Source organism: Camelina sativa, chromosome 5 (genome assembly GCF_030686135.1).
Source record: "Camelina sativa cultivar CO46 ecotype springtype chromosome 5, ASM3068613v1".
NCBI lineage: Eukaryota > Viridiplantae > Streptophyta > Magnoliopsida > Brassicales > Brassicaceae > Camelina > Camelina sativa.
Genome location: NC_141884.1, coordinates 6,297,316 through 6,318,211, shown reverse-complemented (window position 1 = coordinate 6,318,211; position 20,896 = coordinate 6,297,316). Strand labels below are relative to the sequence as shown.

At 38.0% G+C, this 20,896-nt stretch overlaps 6 pseudogenes across 6 annotated transcripts; 1 reads left to right on the top strand and 5 right to left on the bottom strand.

The window, feature by feature from the left end:
* Nucleotides 1-219: 219 nt before the first annotated feature.
* Nucleotides 220-1,896, bottom strand: LOC109132820 (UDP-glycosyltransferase 73C4 pseudogene; annotated as a pseudogene). Its single transcript, XR_015598429.1, has one exon. The product of XR_015598429.1 is annotated as a UDP-glycosyltransferase 73C4 pseudogene (transcript).
* A 1,250-nt stretch (nucleotides 1,897-3,146) lies between these two features.
* Nucleotides 3,147-4,601, bottom strand: LOC104788954 (UDP-glycosyltransferase 73C4 pseudogene; annotated as a pseudogene). The gene has a single exon (XR_015558256.1). The product of XR_015558256.1 is annotated as a UDP-glycosyltransferase 73C4 pseudogene (transcript).
* A 4,827-nt stretch (nucleotides 4,602-9,428) lies between these two features.
* LOC104785844 (UDP-glycosyltransferase 73C3 pseudogene) lies at nucleotides 9,429-11,385 on the bottom strand (annotated as a pseudogene). Its single transcript, XR_015558255.1, has one exon. The product of XR_015558255.1 is annotated as a UDP-glycosyltransferase 73C3 pseudogene (transcript).
* Nucleotides 11,386-12,983: 1,598 nt separating this feature from the next.
* LOC104785843 (protein EDS1B-like) lies at nucleotides 12,984-15,301 on the top strand (annotated as a pseudogene). Its single transcript, XR_015558253.1, has 3 exons — nucleotides 12,984-13,348; nucleotides 13,425-14,181; nucleotides 14,281-15,301. The product of XR_015558253.1 is annotated as a protein EDS1B-like (transcript).
* Nucleotides 15,302-15,326: 25 nt separating this feature from the next.
* Nucleotides 15,327-16,873, bottom strand: LOC104788953 (UDP-glycosyltransferase 73C5 pseudogene; annotated as a pseudogene). Its single transcript, XR_015558254.1, has one exon. The product of XR_015558254.1 is annotated as a UDP-glycosyltransferase 73C5 pseudogene (transcript).
* Nucleotides 16,874-18,840: 1,967 nt separating this feature from the next.
* Nucleotides 18,841-20,854, bottom strand: LOC109133067 (UDP-glycosyltransferase 73C6 pseudogene; annotated as a pseudogene). The gene has a single exon (XR_015558252.1). The product of XR_015558252.1 is annotated as a UDP-glycosyltransferase 73C6 pseudogene (transcript).
* Nucleotides 20,855-20,896: the final 42 nt, after the last annotated feature.

The following is a 20,896-nucleotide window of genomic DNA, read 5'->3' as shown; positions in this document are numbered from 1 at the left end:
TCACTGTTTTTTTTTTTTTTTAATGAATATTTTTAAGGAGGAGACGGATGGTAGATTTTATGTCATTTTTCATACTAAAATCTTCAAAAATTTAAAAATGTTCAACCAATTGAAGCATTAGAGGTTTTTAAAAATTTTAGAATTGAAGACTTCTAGTAGCCGTCTTAAACCTTCTCCTTAAAAAAATTAATAATAAAAAAAAAACGAAAAACAGTGAGAGGTTCATAAAAAAATTTGAAATTTCATCAACCAAATGCAGTTTTAAAATTTAACATTTCAAGCAAATCTAGACCATAATATAGATAACTATCATACGGAAATAATATAGATAACTATCATAATATTACTAAACAATGATGTAATCAGTTCTTGGATTTCACCTGCTGCATTATGTCTTGTAAGAAGACAGTAATGTTAGAATGAGAAGAGCCTCCTTCCTCCACAGCCTTGTGAGCTAATTCTCCAAGTTCTTTGGCTCTTATTCTTCTCTCTTTTGCTTCATCACTCTCACACATTAACTCCTCAACTGCCTTCTTTACTCCTTCTTTATCCACCAACACTCCTATCTTCTCCTCTTCTCCCCATTTCATAGGCTCCTCAACACCAACTTTGACTCCGGATTTTAGTACCTCCACAACCAATTTCTCGTTGCCGAATTGATCTGCAAATAGCGGCCATGTAAGCAGTGGTAGACCAGCGGTTATCCCCTCTAGAGTTGAGTTCCATCCGCAGTGTGTTAAGAACCCTCCGATGGAAGGATGTGAAAGGATAAGCATTTGTGGAGACCATCCTTTTATGAGAATGCTTCTATCTTTGATTCTTTCTTCGAAACCGCTCTGTGTTATCCACTCAGCTAACTCATTATACTTCTTCCAGCTTCTTATGACCCAAATGAAACGTCTTTGGGATTCCTCGAGGCATAGCCCGAGCTCCTTGAGCTGATCCAGAGGAAGATTGCAGATACTCCCTAGGCAAACATAGAGCACCGAACCTTCTTCTTGAGAATCAAGCCATTTAAGACACTCATCTTGATCAATGGTCGCCTTGTTTCCCCTCTCAGCTTTGTCTGTTCCTGCCTTGTTGCACAAGGAAACGGGTCCAATGGACCATACTTTTCCGGCCCTTGCCTTTTTGTAGTCTTTGACATAAGCAGGCTCCAATTCCTGAAATGTGTTGACGATAACACCATATGATTTGTTATCAGCCTCTACCATATCGTCTATGAAAACTTTCCACTCTCCATCAGCATCAGTTTCGACATGAACTTGAGGTTCCCTAAATTTGATCCTGTCAGGGAAATAAGGGATTAGGAAATACTCTTTGTCCGACTTTATAGTGTCGAAGATCTCACGGTTTCTGCGTAGAAGTAGCATACACAGAAGATAAAAGCATGACATGCCATGGAAAACGATCTTTGGTATGTTGAACTTGTTGGCGATTTTGCTTGTGTAAGGCAAACACATATCAGAAACCAGACAGTTTGGTCTAGGTGTCATCTCTTCCATGAGCTTCATGACCGGTTCTTCAAGCGTGTTAACCGCTTTAAAGAATTGTAGAGTTGAATCCATTGAGTCAAGCAAATCCAAATTCTCCTGTCCTTCTGGTAAACCAGCTTCTTGATATGGAAACTTGACATGCACTATGTTGATGGGCAAGCCAGACTCGATGGAACGGTTTAGGACATTCTTGAACCTTGCTGCGTTGTGAGGCGTTGTGACAATGGTTATGGTTGCACCGCGCTGAGCCAAAAGCCTTGCGATATCAACCATGGGAATCATATGGCCTTGAGCCATGAAGGGGAAGAGAACAAAGTGAAGTGAAGAATGTGAGTGGTGGGACTGGTGGCTATCTTCAAAAGCCACATCTGCTCCAGATTTTTATTTCGGTTGGAATATGAGTGTGTGCATATAAAATATATAGATGCAAGAAAATCGTGAATATATAGAACAAGAAAAAACAATTAACCATATATAATAGATGACGTAATTAGTATCACTAAAGAAGGAAGATAATCTCCTGAAGAAAAAAAAATGATACACAGATAGAAATAAATATATATAATTTAATAGTTGACATAATTAGTATTGACACTAAAGAAGGAAGATAATCTCCTAAAGAAAAAAGAAAATGATACACAGGTAGAAATATATATACATATATTATATATATAATCATTTATAAAAGGAACCTATTCTTTAGTTCACCTCCTTTTTCACCTCTCTTTATTTTAACTAATGAAAATATGATATGTCAAAATACATTTGAGAACCTATTCATTCACATTCTTATAAAATAAGGAAACAAAATCTGTATACATTATTATAAAATTAAAAATTTAACCGCTCTTTTATAAAACCCAAACCGATATATAATTTTATTTTAATTGTAAAATCTAAACTCTAACCAATCTCATTTGTAAACTCAAACCGTCATATAATTCTATTATAATTGTAAAATCTAAACTTTAATCATCTTATTTTTGTAAATCCAAACTGACATATAATTTTGTTCTAATTGTAAAATCTAAACCCTAATCATCGCATTTGTAAACCTAAACCGACATATAATTTCATTTTAATTATAAAATCTAAACCTTAACCACTTCAATTGTAAACCTAAATCGATATATAATTTTGTTTTAATTATAAAATCTAAACTCTAACCATTGTAAACCTAAACTTACATATAATTTAGTTTTAATTGTAAAATCTAAATCCTAATCATCTTATTTGTAAACCCAAACCGACACATAATTTTGTTCTAATTGTAAATCTAATAAGCAAATATTTAACTTTCATTAATTAAAAGTATACAGAATTTGTTTCATTAATTTAATTTTGATTTATTTTTTAAATGAAATAATGTATAGAAGATTCTGATTGGTTGAGAATGAGGAGGTGAACAACAAAGTATTTTTCAATATATAACATAAAATCATTTATAAAAAGAATACAATCTACAGCATTTTTGTTAATTTACCAAAATCAAATAAAGAAATCTACACGTACCAAGCAAAAAGAGTTTAGTATACTGTTTTTATTTTTTAATTATCAATTCATCATCATGAGATGATAGGTAAAAAATTAAAAACAATTTGTTCTTAATTTAAACCCTCTAAAAACGTAAATTTGTATTTATAAAAATATTCAAACAGATTGTACTTGACGTATGTCTTGTAAAAACAATGTGATGTTAGAATGAGAGGAGCCTCCTTCTTCCACAGCCTTGTGAGCTAATCCTCCAAGCTCTTTGACTCTTTTTGTTCTCTCTTTTGCATCATCACTCTCACCCATCAAGTCTTCAACTGCCTTCTTCACTCCTTCTTTATCCACTAACACACCTATTTTCTCTTCTTCTCCCCATTTCATGACTTCTTCAACCCCGGCACTTACACCAGCTTTTAGTACTTGCACTACCAGTGTTTGGTTGCAGAATTGGTCTCCAAACAGCGGCCATGTGAGCAGTGGAATGCCCGAAGTGATTCCTTCGAGAGTCGAGTTCCATCCACAGTGTGTTAAGAATCCCCCAATAGAAGGATGAGAAAGAATAAGGACTTGAGGTGCCCACCCTCTAATGAGAAGTCCTCTCTCCCTGATTCTTTCTTCATAACCGCTCTCCACCATCCACTCAGATAGTTCATTATACTTTTCCCAACCTTTTATGACCCAAATGAAAGGTCTTTGGGATTCCTCGAGACCGAGACCCAGCTCCTTGAGCTGAACCAGAGGAAGATTGCAAATACTTCCTAGGCAAACATAGAGCACCGAACCTTCTTCTTTAGAATCAAGCCATTTAAGACACTCATCTTGATCAATGGTCGCCTTGTTTCCCCTCTCAGCTTTGTCTACTCCTGCCTTGTTGCACAAGGAAACGGGTCCAATTGACCATACTTTTCCGGCCCTTGCCTCTTTGTAGTCTTTGACATAAGCAGGCTCCAACTCTTCAAATGTGTTGATGATCACACCATAGGATGTATCTTCGGCTTCTACCATTTCGTCCAAGAACTCTTTCCAATCTCCACTTGCATCTGTTTCCACTGTAACTTGTGGCTTTGTAAATTCAACTCTATCAGGAAAATTAGGAACCCGGAAATAGTCGAGGTTTCGACGTAAAACATGCACACACAAAAGACAGAAGCAACCTATGCCGTGGAAAACAATCTTTGGTATATCGAACTTCTTGGCGAGTTTACTTGTATACGGCAAGAGCAAATCAGAAATTATACAGCTAGGTCTAGATTCCATCTCTTCCATGAGCTTTATGACCGGATCTTGGAGCATGTTAACCACTTTAAAGAAAGGTACCATCAACTCCATGGAGTCAAGCGAATCTATATTCTCTTTTCCTTTTGGCAAACCAACTTCTTGATAGGGAAACTTCACATGCACTATGTTGATGGGCAAGCCAGACTCGACGGCACGGCTTAAGACATTCTCAAACCTCCTTGCATTATAACGTGTTGTGACAATAGTTACTGTTGCACCGCGATGAGCCAAGAGCCTTGCAATATCAACCATAGGAATCATGTGACCTTGGGCCATGAAAGGGAAAAGAACAAAGTGAAGAGGAGGATAAACTTGGTGGGTTTTCTCGGAAGCCATATCGTACCAACTCAATAGGAACTCTCAAATTTTTTTTGTTTCTTGGATTGTTTGCGAGTGTGATCGTGAGATTATATAACTCGGGTACGAAGACTTGGGGTCCAAAAAAGGCTGCACCAAAATGATGCGGTAGATGACGTAATAATAGAGTTGTTGTACATAATCGGCAGAGGTTATTATTACAAGAGGGCAACTCGTGACCAATACTTCTGTCGTCCTTTTTTTTTTTTGCTAAGTGAGTAAATATCATTAATAATGAAAGTAGTTTGGATTTACATAGATGATTACCAAAACAAATTGATTCTGGAGTTTCTGAGAGTAATGAGGATTACGATGACTATGAGTTCACAACGGTGGTGTCGCAGAGGCAGCGCAAGCGTGAACGAGGCAAAAGCCTCAAATCCAACTAATATTTATATTAATGTGTGTAGATATTTTTTGCTGGAATGTACGAGGCTTTAATAAGCTTTCTCACCGTACCGGTTTTAAAAAATGGCTTCGCAGGAATAAGCCTACTTTTGGTTGTCTCGTCGAGACTCATGTGCAGCAGCACAAGTTTTCCAAGCTAATAAATAGCGTTTTGCCAGGTTGGCTGCATGAAGGAAACTATGAATTCTCGCCACTAGGAAAGATTTGGTTTCTCTGGGATCCAGCAGTAAAAGTCACTGTTCTTTCGAAATCTCTCCAAATGGTCAGCTGTGAAGTTCATCTGCCTACTTCAAACCAACCCTCGATAGTATCTTTTGTATATGCTTCAAATGAAGAATCGGACCGACTGTCTCTTTGGGATGAGATTCTCACTCAATCCCAGAGCCCTTCCTTACAAGGTAAAGCATGGTCTGTTCTTGGCGATTTCAATCAAACCCTCAACCCTTCTGAGCACTCCACCTCAGACGGCTTTACGGTTGATAGAGCTACCAGAGATTTCAGAAATTGTCTCTTCAATGCTTCACTTTCTGATCTTACTTTTAGAGGTCTCTCCTTTACATGGTGGAACAAGAGGAAAGAAGAACCTATTGCGAAGAAACTCGACAGAGTAGTTGTTAATGATCAATGGTCCGTGGATTTCCCTTTATCTTACAGTTTCTTTGGAGAACCGGATTTCTCTGATCATGCCTGCTCCTCGGTAAACCTCTCTACACCAAGACAGAGTCAGAAAAAACCTTTTAAGCTCTTCAATTATCTGCTCCAGGACCAAGGCTTCTTCGATTTAGTTCAAGAGATTTGGTTCTCCGTAAACCTCGTGAGCTCAGATATGTTCCGAGTCTCAAGAAAGCTGAGAGCCCTAAAGAAACCTATCAGGGACTTCAGCAGATCAAACTACTCCGGAATTGAGAAAAGAGTTTCAGAGGCTCATGAGGTGGTACTACAGAGTCAAAACAAAATGCTAATCTCACCTTCTCGTCACAATGCAGAACAGCTTCAAGAGGATGAGAGAAAGTGGCACTTCCTGGTTTCAGCAGAGGAAAAGTTCTTTAGGCAGCGTTCAAGTATCACTTGGCTGAGAGATGGGGATTGTAATTCTACTTACTTCCACAAAATGGCAAACTCAAGGCGGGCTATAAACCACATACATTACATTGAAAATGAAGTAGGCGACAAGGTGGACTCTCTGGAAGGGATTCAAGATATTTGTGTTGAGTATTTTTCAAACCTTCTTGGCGGTCATGTCTCTCCTCCCCTATTCATTCAGGAAGATATCACAAACCTTCTCGATTTCCGTTGCTCTGTGGATCAGCAAAACCAATTGTCAAAGGTTTTCTCATCCGAGGAAATTAAAGAAGCTTTCTGCTCTCTCCCTAAGAATAAGACCAGTGGTCCCGACGGTTTCCCTGCAGAGTTTTTCACTCAGTGCTGGAGTATAGTGGGGGGAGAGGTAACTGCAGCAATAAAGGAATTTTTCTCCTCGGGAAAGCTGCTAAAGCAGTGGAACGCTACCTCTCTGGTTCTCATCCCCAAGATTCAAAATCCTTCAAACCCTTCAGAGTTTAGACCCATCTCTTGCCTAAATACCTTATATAAGGTAATTTCTAAGCTTCTCGCCAACAGGCTCAAGTCGATTCTCCCAGATATAATCTCTCCCTCCCAAACGGCTTTCATTGAAGGCAGAAACTTATCTGAGAATGTCCTGCTTGCCACCGAGATTGTGCATGGATACAACAAGACCAACATTGACCCTCGTGGCATGCTCAAAGTTGACCTGCGAAAAGCTTTTGACTCGATCCGCTGGGATTTCGTAATCTCAACTCTCCGAGGAATAAATCTTCCTGAGGTTTTCATTAAATGGATCGAAGAGTGTATCACTTCTCCATCTTTCTCTATAGTAATAAACGGAGTATCAGGGGGTTTTTTCAAGAGTACTAGAGGGCTTAGACAGGGAGACCCTTTGTCGCCGTACCTCTTCGACCTAGCTATGGAAGTCTTCTCAAAGCTTCTTTTATCTAGGTACTCATCAGGTTATATCTTCTATCATCCTAAAACATCTGATTTGAAGCTTTCACATTTGATGTTTGCGGATGATGTGATGATATTTTTCGATGGAGGTAGCTCTTCACTTCACGGTATAAGTGAAACCTTGGATGACTTTGCTAGTTGGTCAGGCTTAACAGTGAATAGAGACAAAACAGAATTATTCCTTGCGGGTGTGGATCACACTGAGAAAGCAGCGATTGCAGAGTATGGGTTCCCTCAGGCTACTTTACCTATAAGATACATGGGGCTCCCCTTAATGTCCCGAAAGTTAAAGATTTCTGAGTATGCTCCTTTGGTGGACAAACAGAAGAGCAAATTTATGCACTGGGCAGTCAAATCCCTCTCTTTTGCAGGAAGACTCCAATTATTAGCTTCGGTTATCTCTGGAATTGTGGTTTTCTGGATATCCACCTTTCGTCTGCCTAGAGGCTGCATTAGAGAGATTGAATCATTGTGCTCTCGCTTCCTTTGGTCAGGTGGTATTGAAAATCACCACAAGGCAAAGGTTTCCTGGGCTCAAGTTTGTTTACCTAAGAGGGAAGGTGGACTTGGTCTCAGAAGGTTCACAGAATGGAATCTTACCCTCAACCTGAAATTCATTTGGTTGTTATTCTCAAATGCAAATTCTCTCTGGGCGTCCTGGCATAGGCTCCATCATTTTCCAGGAGGTCTCACTGGGCGAATCTCTGACTTTTGGTCTCTCAAGGAACATATCAATGACACTTGGAATTGGCGTTGCCTCTTGCGGCTAAGGCGGTTTGCACAAAAATTTCTAACGTGCTCGATAGGTAATGGTCTCACTGCTAGCTTTTGGTATGGCTCTTGGACCCCTTTTGGCCCCCTTTTAAAGGTGTTTGGTGAAGAAGGCCCCAGAAACCTGCAAGTTCCACTGACAGCCTCGGTAGCCGATGCAACGTCGGGTGTTATTTGGACTCTGCCATCTCCAAGATCTCAGCAAGCGGTGGACCTTCACATTTTCCTGACCACTATTCCTCTCCCGCTGCAGCCACTTTCTCAGGATTCTTACGGCTGGTCTATCAATAATCAGGCTTCAACAGGTTTTTCTTCCTCAAAGACATGGGAGATCCTTCGACAGCGAGATGATGAAAAATCTTGGTCAAAGCTTATCTGGTTTAAGGGTGCAACCCCACGAAATGCGTTTCATTTCTGGATTGCTCATTTAAACAGGCTTCCTACGCGAGCAAGGCTTCTTTCTTGGGGTCTGCAGGTCTCGGCGTCATGCTGTCTTTGCTCTGCACATTTGGAAACGAGAGACCATCTCCTCCTATCCTGTGATTTTAGTGTTGTCATCTGGAGATCAATTCTGCTTCGACTTGGACTTCCCCCAGTCATCTTCAGAAACTGGGAGAGCCTCTTGGAATGGATCAGAAGGAGTTCAGCCTCTTCCCCAACTCTGCTTAGAAAGCTCGCTGCTCAAGCAGCAGTCTATGCAATCTGGAAGCAGCGGAATAACATCCTACACAACTGCCAAGTCATTTCTCCATCTACCATCTTCAAAACTATAGACCGAGAAATCATTAACACCACCATGGCAAGAAGGTATAGGAAGAACTTCAGACAGCTTTTTGCTCTTTGGGTTGGTTGAGTCTCTTTCTTGACTAAATCTTATCTCTCAATTGCTTCCTTATTTTTTAACTTTTTTTCTGTCGTCCTTTTGTGACCATTATGCGTTTTCAAGTGTCTTTTCTTTACCGAAAAAGCTTACAAAGACACAAAAACCAGACGTGGAGTCTTCGTCAACTATACATATGCTATAAAAAGTCTTAAAAACACAAAATATGGCTCTTTCGGACATTATCAATATCGATTTCTATTTATCATTTTAAAGTTCAATTCAATTCTTATACATTCTATTACCAACAATTATATATATATATATATATATATATATGATATTTGTTAGAAAAAACACTAATAATATGTGATAAATGAAATTCGTAAATTAATTATATATATATATATATATATATATATTCATTTCTGTCAACTTTGGAAAATTATAAATTAATTTATGATTTCTTTTTTTTCACCCGTTTTGTAAATAAAAGAGTAAAATTTGGTATGTAGTGTATATTTTCTTAAATAATTGACGGATTATATCATTACATCAATTATTTATGAGACATACTGTATTTACTATTTTTAAAAACTTTTTTTTATTTAACTTATAGTTATATTTATTTATTGTATTCCAACTATTAATCAACTAAGATCCGCGACTGGTAAAAAGTAGTAAGTTCGAGAAAAAAAGCAACAAATGAGATTAAGTCAATCCCTTTAAAAAGCTTTGTTTTTCGTTTATGATTATTAGGCGCAGCCTTATATATTTAGATATGTCTAAACGAAATTTATACCAACTCTTAGGAAGTTAAAGATGACTTCAGAAATATAACTTAGGAAATAAAAGACTGTTTGCTGTTTAAATATTTATAAACAAAAAAAAAAGTGACGTATGCTCAATTCTTTGATTGTGCTAGTTGCATTATATCTTGTAGCAAGAATGTGATGTTAGAATGAGAAGAGCCTCCTTCTTCCACAGCCTTGTGAGCCAATTCTCCAAGCTCTTTGGCTATTCTTCTTCTATCTTTTGCTTCATCACTCTCACCCATTAATTCTTCCACCGCCTTTTTCGCTACTTCTTTATCCACCCACATTCCTATTTTCTCCTCTTCTCCTGGTTTCATAGGCATCTCAACCCCGGCTCTTACACCGGCTTTTAGTACTTGCACGACCAATTTCTCGTTGCAGAATTGGTCAGCAAATAGCGGCCATGTAAGGAGCGGTAAACCAGCAGTTATTCCCTCAAGAATTGAATTCCATCCGCAGTGAGTTAAGAACCCTCCAATGGAGTGATGTGATAGGATAAGGACTTGAGGAGACCACCCTTTGATGATAAGTCCTCTCTCTTTGATTCTTTCTTCGAACCCGCTCTGTGAAATCCACTCAGCTAACTCGTTATTCTTCTCCCAACTTCTTATGACCCAAATGAAAGGTCTTCGAGATTCCTCAAGGCCTAGCCCCAACTCCTTGAGCTGAGCCAAAGGAAGATTGCAGATACTTCCTAGGCAAACATAGAGTACCGAGCCTTCTTCTTTAGAATCAAGCCACTTAATACACTCATCTTGATCAATGGCAGCCTTGTTTCCCCTTTCTGCTTTGTCTGCTCCTACCATGTTGCACAAGGAAACGGGTCCAATAGACCATACTTTTCTGGCCCTTGCCTCTTTGTAGTCTCTGACATAAGCAGGCTCCAACTCTTCAAATGTGTTGATTACCACACCATATGATGTGTATTCTACTTTTACCATTTCGTCCATGAACACTTTCCAATCCCCACTTGCATTTGCTTTCACAGGAAGTTGAGGCGTTGTAAATTCAACTCTATCAGGAAAACTAGGAACCAAGAAATACTCTTTTTCCGACTTCACATTCTGCAAGATCTCGAGGTTTTGGCGTAGAACATGCATACACAATAGACAAAAGCAACCCATGCCGTGGAAAACAAGTTTTGGTATATTGAACTTATTGGCGATTTTGCTGGTATAAGGCAAACACCAATCAGAAATTATACAGCTTGGTCTAGGTTTCATCTCTTCCATAAGCTTCATGACCGGCTCTTCGAGCATATTAGCCGCTTTAATGAAAGGTGCCATCATCAACCCCATCGAGTCAAGCGAATCTATATTCTCTTTTCCTTCAGGCACACCAGCTTCTTGAGATGGAAACTTCACATGCACTATGTTGATGGGCAAGCCAGACTCGATGGGACATTCTTGAACCTCGCTGCGTTGTGAGGCGTCGTTACAATTGTTATGGTCACACCACGTTGAGCCAAGAGTCTTGCGATATCAATCATAGGAATCATGTGGCCCGGAGCCATGAAAGGGAAGAGAACAAAGTGAAGAGAAGGATGAAATTGGTGGGATTTTTCCGAAGCCATACCGGTCCCAACTCAATATGGAATACTCAAGTTTTGTGGTTTCTTGGATTGTGTGACTTTGTGTGTATGTGATCGTGAGATTATATAAGACGGATAAGACTTCACCAACATGATGCCATAGATGACGCTAGACACATCAAGTAATAAGATAATAATTGAAAATTTGGTCAGCGAAGAGGATATTTCTTGGCCTCCACTCGTCTAGTGACTCTTCTTTACTGGAAAAGCTTACAAAAATATTTTATTCAGCAATAAAATAAAAGGGGACTTGATCCGCAAGACGCAAAATCAAATTTGGGCTCTCATGAGTCATGAGTTGTTACACATGCTATGCAAGTCTCAAAAGACTAATATATAAAGAAGACATTACGTACCAAAATCGATTTCTGTTTGAAATATCAAAGTTTCATTCAACTCTTATAAAGTGGCACTAAAAGATCCACAACCGCCAAATCATATTTGACTCTTTCCATGACAACTATATCTACTAAGAGACGTGTTAACAAAATAAGTCTCTATGGGTCACAATGTCTCATGCACATGTACTATACAACGTGTGGGTTATAGCCCATTATTTTTTACAGTCGTTGTTGATATATCTTCAATTTAAGTGATTATTTTAATATAAGATAGTTATGTTTACATGTGTGAATACTAATTAACAATTTTAGTTGGAGAATGGTCGGATTAAAATCATTTCTATTAAGATTGAAAGATTATAGTCTAAATAATTCCAAAAAAAACAAAAATTGTATATGTATGTCTTATACATAATTCTAATTTGTTCATTTGGAGAAAAAATCCAAATCGTTGGATCTTATTTTTCTAAGTGGAAGACATTTTAAAACTTTAGGTTTATGTTTGTTAAATTTAAATTATTATGCATGTTAATCTAGATTCACTTAGATTATCTAAACAAAATTAATCATGTTCAAACTTTAAATCTACATAATAATAACAATCGGAATAAATGCGAACAACAGTTGAGACTTTTCGTTGTACATTTTCGTAAAATAATTATTTTTATTTATTTATTTAATATTTATACGGTTGTAACTATTCAATGTAGAGTTGTGTCTTTTCACCATATTTTATTCATATATTTACATCATAACTTTTTCGTTCTAATAGGTATGTCTATTTAAATAGTCATATCTTTTGAACTCTCTATATATTCGTCTCTTCATCAATAGCAAAACAATGATTTTTTTGTTAAAACAAATTTTTTGTTTTATGTTGAATCTAAATAATTTGAATTTTAATATCCAATATTCAACGTTATTCTAACTAAAATTTTAGAAATAATTATAGCAATATAGAAATTTAATATATAATTTACAGTTGTGTCTATTTATCATAACTTTTCGTAAAAAATTATTATAATATTTAAAATTTTATTTTTAGAAGTTGTGTATTTTAATTTTAATTTATTGTTGATACATTTGAACTCATTATTAAATATATTTTGTAACTATAATTATTATTAGAAATTACAACCAGTTCAATATTCTTAGTTAGAATCACTTTGTTATAATAATTTTTTAATTGTAACTCTTTATCATAATTCTTCATAAAATATTTTATATATTTATAATATTTTAAACAATGTTACGTCTATTCTACGTAATATTTTTTTGTAATAAGTTTTCATTTTAATAATTGTGTTTTTAGTAATATTTTATGTTTAATGTTTATGTCTTCAAACCATTCTGTTATATTCAAATGATTTTATAATATATAATTTTAAATTTTAAATTTTATTTACATTTTTTAAAAATATTTCCTCGGCCATGTCTCCGGCGTCTGAGTCCTAGTTAACTTTAACAAATAGCAGTACAGTGTTTTGATTTGTAATATTCCGATGGGGTATTTTGGGTAATTACTCCCGTCTCTATCTCTGTAATAAATTAACAGAGGAGGAGGACTAAAGAAGCAAGACGACTCAAAAGACAAAGAGAGAAGAAAAAGTCCACAAGAAAAGAGAGATTAGATCAAAATGGCCTTTGAAGCTCTTATGGGAATCAATGGTGATCTAATCACCAAATCATGGATGGTGTCGAAAGGAGCTTACCAAACCGAGCCGTATATCAAAGAAGAAGCCGGAGGAATCGTTTTTTTCGCCTTCCGACCATCTTTCACGGTGAAAGATTTGTTCGCTACGGGTAATAAATCTCCACTTGGAGAAATCAAGATGAAGCGTGTTGAGTTTCCTTGTATGAGAAGCATCGGCAACAACGTTGACGCTACTGTTAACGAAGCTTTCCTCAAGAATATTGAAGTCATCATTGGTCCAAGAACCTCATTTCATGCTTCTGTAAGTAAAAAAACAGAAACCTTCTTAAAAATGTGTTTTAATCGAAAAGACTGTGTCTGAAACTTGCTTTATTCAGGTGCAAAGAGCGGTTGATAGAGGACAAGAGATTGTGTTCACAGGACATTCTTCAGGAGGAGCAACTGCAATATTAGCAACAGTTTGGTATTTGGAGAAGTACTTGATACGCAATCCGAGTGTTGTCCGTGAGCCTCGTTGTGTGACATTTGGAGCTCCTTTGGTTGGTGACTATATCTTCAAGCACGCACTTGGGAGAGAGAACTGGAGCCGGTTCTTCGTGAACTTTGTCACAAGATTCGATATTGTCCCTCGGATTATGCTTGCTCTGGAAGGCATCGATAGAGCAAACACTACCTTGTGTTCTTGGCCAATTGGATCCTACAAGAGTTTCTTCAACCCAAGAGGACGATGAGGAAATAACAGAGTTTTACAAAACGGTGATGCGAGACACATCAACTGTTGCTTACCAAGCTGTCAATCAGCTGATTGGAAACGGTCAAGCGTTTTTAGAAACTCTTTCTAGTTTTCTTGAGCTAAGTCCTTATAGACCAGTAGGCACTTTTGTCTTCTCTACAGAGAAAAGATTGGTTGTAGTAAACAACTCAGACGCCATTCTTCAAATGTTGTTTTACACTTCTCAGTGTAGCGACGAACAAGAATGGTCTTCGATTCCATTTCGAAGCATTACAGATCACCATGGCTATGAGGGACTGGTACAATCGATTGGGATTAAGTTGCTTAATCATTTGGATCTACATAACCTGCTTCTGGATGGAGAAAACTCAATAGGCTCAGCACTCAATGACCTTGGAGTGGTAAAATCTTACTCTCTTTTTCAATTTTCGCAGCTTCATAACTCTGTCCTTGCATGTTTTTGCTATCATCTACACCATTCATGTTTCCTTTTTTTGCAGAGCACAAGAGCCAAACAATGCATTCATGCTGCATTAGAGGCTGAGAAGCAACGGGAAGAAAATCAGAAGAAGATAGATTCCAAAAGAGATAAAATTGTTGATAGACTAAATTGGATAATGGACGAATACAAGCCAAAGTGCCAAGCTCATAAAAACGGGTATTACGATTCTTTCAGATTCTCAAATGAAGAGAATGACTTCAAAGCAAACGTCAAGAGAGTGGAGTTAGCCGGTATTTTTGACGAAGGGCTTGGTTTGGTGAAGAAAGATCATCTTCCAGATGGATTCGAGGGCAGGGAAGACTGGATCACTTTAGCTACTCAATACCGCAGATTAACTGAACCTCTTGATATTTCAAACTACCATAGACATTTAAAGAATGAAGACACAGGGCCGTACATGGCAAGAGGAAGACCAAGCCGTTACATATACGCTCAGAGAGGGTACGAACATTGTAAATTGAAGTCAACAGGCAAGATAGCATAAGATGTGTTTTGGAGCAAGGTAAATGATCTTAACTTAGGGTTACAACCCGACGTAATGCAAGAGATGCTAAAGATATCAGGATCCGAGTGCGGATCATGCTTTTGGGCTGAGGTCGAAGAACTCAAGGGAAAGCCATATGAGGAAGTTAAGGTAAGAGTTAAGACATTAGAAGGGTTGCTTGACGGATGGATCACAGAAGGAGAAGTTGATGATAAGGATATATTTCTGGAGGGTTCGACATTTAGAAAGTGGTGGAATACACTTCCTGACTATCACAAATTCCAATCACCGGTGCAAAAGCATATGATGGATGAAACAAGAGCTATCTGAACCTTAACTGGTCTATTATTTAAGCTATTGGAGCACTTGCTTCGTAACTTGCGCAATAAGAAATGTAATAGCTCTCTGTTATATTGTTTATCAATCTGGTTTCCACTTCACGATGATCTTAGAATAAGAAACATGTCCTACGATCATGGATCATTGTAATGTAATGTAATAGCTCTCTATTCTTATGCAAGATCTGGTTTCCACTTTGCAATGATCTTAGAAAAAATACATTGCTCTAAAGCTTAAGTCATATTAAATGTTTAAATTTCCATGGAAAGATGTGGTATAATCAATTATTGGATTGTGCTAGTTGCATTATGTCTTGTAGTAAGAATGTGATATTAGAATGAGAAGAGCCTCCTTCATCCACAGCCTTGTGAGCTAATTCTCCAAGCTCTTTGGCTCTTCTTCTTCTCTCTTTTGCATCATCACTCTCACCCATTAACTCTTCCACTGCCTTCTTCACTCCTTCTTTATCCACCAACACTCCTATTTTCTCCTCTTCTCCCCATTTCATAGGCTTCTCAACCCCGGCTCTTACACCGGTTTTTAATACCTGCACAACCAGTTTCTCGTTGCAGAATTGGTCTGCGAATAGCGGCCATGTAAGCAGCGGTAGACCAGCGGTAATTCCCTCAAGAGTCGAGTTCCATCCGCAGTGCGTTAAGAACCCTCCAACGGAATGATGTGAAAGGATAAGGACTTGAGGAGACCATCCTTTGATAATAAGTCCTCTGTCTTTGATTCTTTCTGCAAATCCGCTTTCCGAGAACCACTCAACTAAATCTTTGTACTTCTCCCAACCTCTTATGACCCAAATGAAAGGTCTTTGGGATTCCTCAAGGCCTAGCCCTAGCTCTTTGAGTTGAGACAGAGGAAGATTGCAGTTACTTCCAAGGCAAACGTAGAGCACAGAGGCCGGTTCCTTAGAATCAAGCCATTTAAGACATTCATCTTGATCGATGTCTGATTTGTTTCCCCTCTCAGCCTTGTCTGCTCCCGCCTTATTGCACAAGGAAACGGGTCCAATGGTCCATGCCTTACCGGACCTTGCCTCCTTGAAGTCTTTGACATAATCAGGCTCGAGCTCTTGAAATGTGTTGACTATCACACCATAAGATGTCTTATCTGCTTCTACCGAACCGTCCAAGAACTCTCTCCACTCCGCAGGAACATATGTTGCCACCGGAACTTGAGTTCTTGTGAACTCGACTCTATCAGGAAAATTAGGAACAGTGAAATACTCCTCATCAGACTTTAAATTCTCCAAGATCTCACGGTTCTTGCGTACAACGTGAACACACAGAAGACAAAAGCAACCCAAGCCATGGAAGACGATCTTTGGTATATTGAACTTCTTGGCGATTTTGCTTGTATACGGCAGACACACATCAGAGATTAGACAGCTTGGTCGAGGGCTCATCTCTTCAATGAGCTTCTGGACTGGTTCTTCGAGCAAGTTAGTCGCTCTAAAGAACGGTACCATCTGCTCCATCGTTTCAAGAGAATCGATATTCTCTTGTCCTTCTTGCAAACCAGCTTCTTCATATGGAAACTTCGGTTGCACTAAGTTAATGGTCAAGCCAGACTCAATGGCACGGTTCAGGACATTCTCAAACCTCCTTGCATTGAGAGGCGTCGTAACAATTGTTACCATCACACCCCGCTGAGCCAAGAGCCTTGAAATATCAATCATGGGAATCATGTGGCCTTGAGCCATGAAGGGGAAGAGAACAAAGTGAAGAGGATAAGGTTCATTGGTTGTTTCGGAAGCCATTTCAATTCAACCTTGATAAGAAACTCAAGTTTTTTGGTTTGGGTTTGGTTTATTATATTTATAGAATAAGATACGTGGAGAGCAAAAAATAAAGTGAACAGAAGACGTAATGGATGACGTAAGCAGAATTTACTTGCCAAACGCCTCTTATGAAGTCCACAGATTGTGCTTATTACAGGACATTCTTGGCCAATACGTAGTTTGTCCGTTTGTGACCATCCTACATCCTTCGCAGGAAATGTTTCCAGACATATCTTCATAACGAAAAGAAGATAATCCACAGACACAAAAAAGCAACTTGGAGGCTCGCTGATAGCCACATCTTACCGCAAATCTCAAGAATATAAATAAACAAAAAGAGGCCAAGAGAAATTGCTAATTTTACCAAGATCGAATTTGTGGTTGAAACTTGAAAGACTAATTAAAATTTCATATAAAACAGTAAATGAAGATAAATCAAACGTTGGACTCTTTCAGAGAGCTATATCTAGCAGAAGCCTCAAAAATCTATAATCAACAAAAAGAGGACCAGAGCCTACAACACTTTCGTGTGAATGTTTCTTTCCTGAGTTCGGTAATAGAGATGACACACAAGTGACAACCCTCGCAAGATGAAAACAGAAAACGTAATACACTTTACAACAAACACACAAACCTGGATGGGTTCTCATTGCACACTGTACCTATGGAAATATATATTGCAAACCCCCCGGATTTTTCTTAACAGACTGGTTGGTATTCACACGGACCGCAACGCACATGTTATTTCTTAACAGACTCAGGATCATTGGATTTTCTACCTGAGTCGCTCCTATCAAGTCGAGCTCCTCTCCATAATTGTGACTTGCTTGATCTTAGCAGCAACCCAAAGGCTGATGAGCATGCTGCTCTCACAACTGAATCTTGCGTCGTCTGACTCTTCTTTACTGGAAAAGCTTACAAATATATTTTATTCAGAAATGAAATAAAAGGGGACTTGATCCGCAAGACGCAAAATCAAATTTGGGCTCTCATGCTATGCAAGTCTCAAAAGACTAATATATAAAGAAGAAATTACGTACCAAAATCGATTTCTGTTTGAAATATCAAAGTTTCATTCAACTCTTATAAAGTGGCACTAAAAGATCCACAACCAAATCGTATTTGACTCTTTCCATGACAACTATATCTACTACGAGACGTGTTAACAAAAGAAGTCTCTATGGGTCACAATGTCTCATGCACATGTACTATACAACGTGTGGGTTATAGCCATTATTTTTTACAGCCGTTGTTGATATATCTTCAATTTAAGTAATTATTTCAATATAAGATAGTTATATTTACATGTGTGAATACTAATTAACAATTTTAGTTGGAGAATGGTCGGATTAAAATCATTTCTATTTAGATTGAAAGATATAGTCTAAATAATTCCAGAACAAAAAAAACAAAAATTGTATATGTATGTCTCTCATACATAATTGATAATTCTAATTTGTTCATTTTGAGAAAAGAATCCAAATCGTTGGATCTAATTTTTCTAAGTGCAAGACATATTTTAAAAGTTTAGTTTTATGTTATGTTAAATGTAAATTATTATGCATGTTAATCTAGATTTACTTAGACTATCTAAACAAAATTAATCATGTTCAAACTTTAAATATGTAAAATATAAAGTTCCTGAAATTGGCCTTGAACACAATAGAAAACTTATTCCATAGATGGATACTTATAACTACACTTTTAATCATTTCACATTTTTTTCATGAAATTATTTGACATATGATTTATAATTTACATTTATCATAGTCACCCGGTCATATTGTAATTTAAACCCACGACTGATATGTCGGAGGAAAACCTCAAAATTAAGCGCAGCCTTAACTTTATATATTTCTATAAACGAACTTTAAGCCAACTTTTTGGAATTTGACTCCAGAAAGTGAAAGTTATCACTATGTTTGTCTTCCGCTGATTCGTACAAGTGTGTAACTAATCCATCCAATTAAATTTCTCAAAAAGAAACAAAAAAATCTATTAAATTTTCATGGAAAGATGAGGTATAATCAATTATTGGATTGTGCTAGTTGCATTATGTCTTGTAGTAAGAATGTGATATTAGAATGAGAAGAGCCTCCTTCATCCACAGCCTTGTGAGCTAATTCCCCAAGTTCTTTGGCTCTTCTTCTTCTCTCTTTTGCATCATCACTCTCACCCATTAACTCTTCCACTGCCTTCTTCACTCCTTCTTTATCCACCAACACTCCTATCTTCTCCTCTTCTCCCCATTTCATAGGCTTCTCAACCCCGGCTCTTACACCAGTTTTTAATACCTGCACGACCAGTTTCTCGTTGCAGAATTGGTCTGCGAATAGCGGCCATGTAAGCAGCGGTAGACCAGCGGTTATCCCCTCGAGAGTCGAGTTCCATCCGCAGTGCGTTAAGAACCCTCCAACGGAATGATGTGAAAGGATAAGGACTTGAGGAGACCATCCTTTGATAATAAGTCCTCTGTCTTTGATTCTTTCTTCAAATCCGCTTTCCGAGAACCACTCAACTAAATCTTTGTATTTCTCCCAACCTCTTATGACCCAAATGAAAGGTCTTTGGGATTCCTCAAGGGCTAGCCCTAGCTCTTTGAGTTGAGACAGAGGAAGATTGCAGATACTTCCAAGGCAAACGTAGAGCACAGAGGCCGGTTCCTTAGAATCAAGCCATTTAAGACATTCATCTTGATCTATGTCTGATTTGTTTCCCCTCTCAGCTTTGTCTGCTCCCGCCTTATTGCACAAGGAAACGGGTCCAATGGTCCATGCTTTACCGGACCTTGCCTCCTTGAAATCTTTGACATAATCAGGCTCGAGCTCATGAAATGTGTTGACTATCACACCATAAGATGTCTTATCCGCTTCTACCAAAACGTCCACGAACTCTGTCCACTCTCCAGGAACATATGTTTCTACCGGAACTTGAGGTCTTGTGAACTCGACTCTATCAGGAAAATTTGGAACAGTGAAATACTCCTCATCAGACTTTAAATTCTCCAAGATCTCACGGTTCTTGCGTACAACGTGAACACACAGAAGACAAAAGCAACCCATGCCATGGAAGACGATCTTTGGTATATTGAACTTCTTGGCGATTTTGCTTGTATACGGCAAACACATATCGGAGATTAGACAGCTTGGTCGAGGGCTCATCTCTTCAATGAGCTTCTGAACTGGTTCTTCGAGCAAGTTAGTCGCTTTAAAGAACGGTACCATCCGCTCCATCGTTTCTAGAGAATCGATATTCTCTTGTCCTTCTTGCAAACCAGCTTCTTGATATGGAAACTTGACTTGCACTAGGTTGATGGGCAAGCCAGACTCAATGGCACGGTTCAGGACATTTTTGAACCTCCTTGCATTGAGAGGCGTCGTAACAATTGTTACCATGACACCCCGCTGAGCCAAGAGCCTTGAAATATCAATCATGGGAATCATGTGGCCTTGGGCCATGAAAGGGAAGAGAACAAAGTGAAGAGGATAAGGATCATTGGTTGTTTCGGAAGCCATTTCAATTCAACCTTGATAAGAAACTCAAGTTTTGGTTTGGGTTTGGTTTATATTTGTGGAGCTTATATAGAACAAGATGCGTGGAGAGCACAAAATAAAGTGAAAAGACGTAATAGATGACGTAAACAGAATTTACTTGCGAAACACCTCTTATGAAGTCCACCACACATTGTGCTTACTACAAGACATTCTTGGCCAATACGTAGTTTGTCCGTTTGTGACCATCCTACATCCTTCGCAGGAAATGTTTCCAGACATATCTTCATAACGAAAAGAAGATAATCCACAGACACAAAAAAACAACGTGGAGGCTCGCTGATAGCTACATCGAATCTTACTGCAAATCTTAAGAATATAAATAAATAAAAAAGTGGCCAAGAGAAATTACTAATGTTACCAAGATCGAATTTGTGTTTGAAACTTGAAAGACTAATTAAAATCTCATATAAAACAGTAAATGAAGATAAATCCAACGTTGGACTCTTTC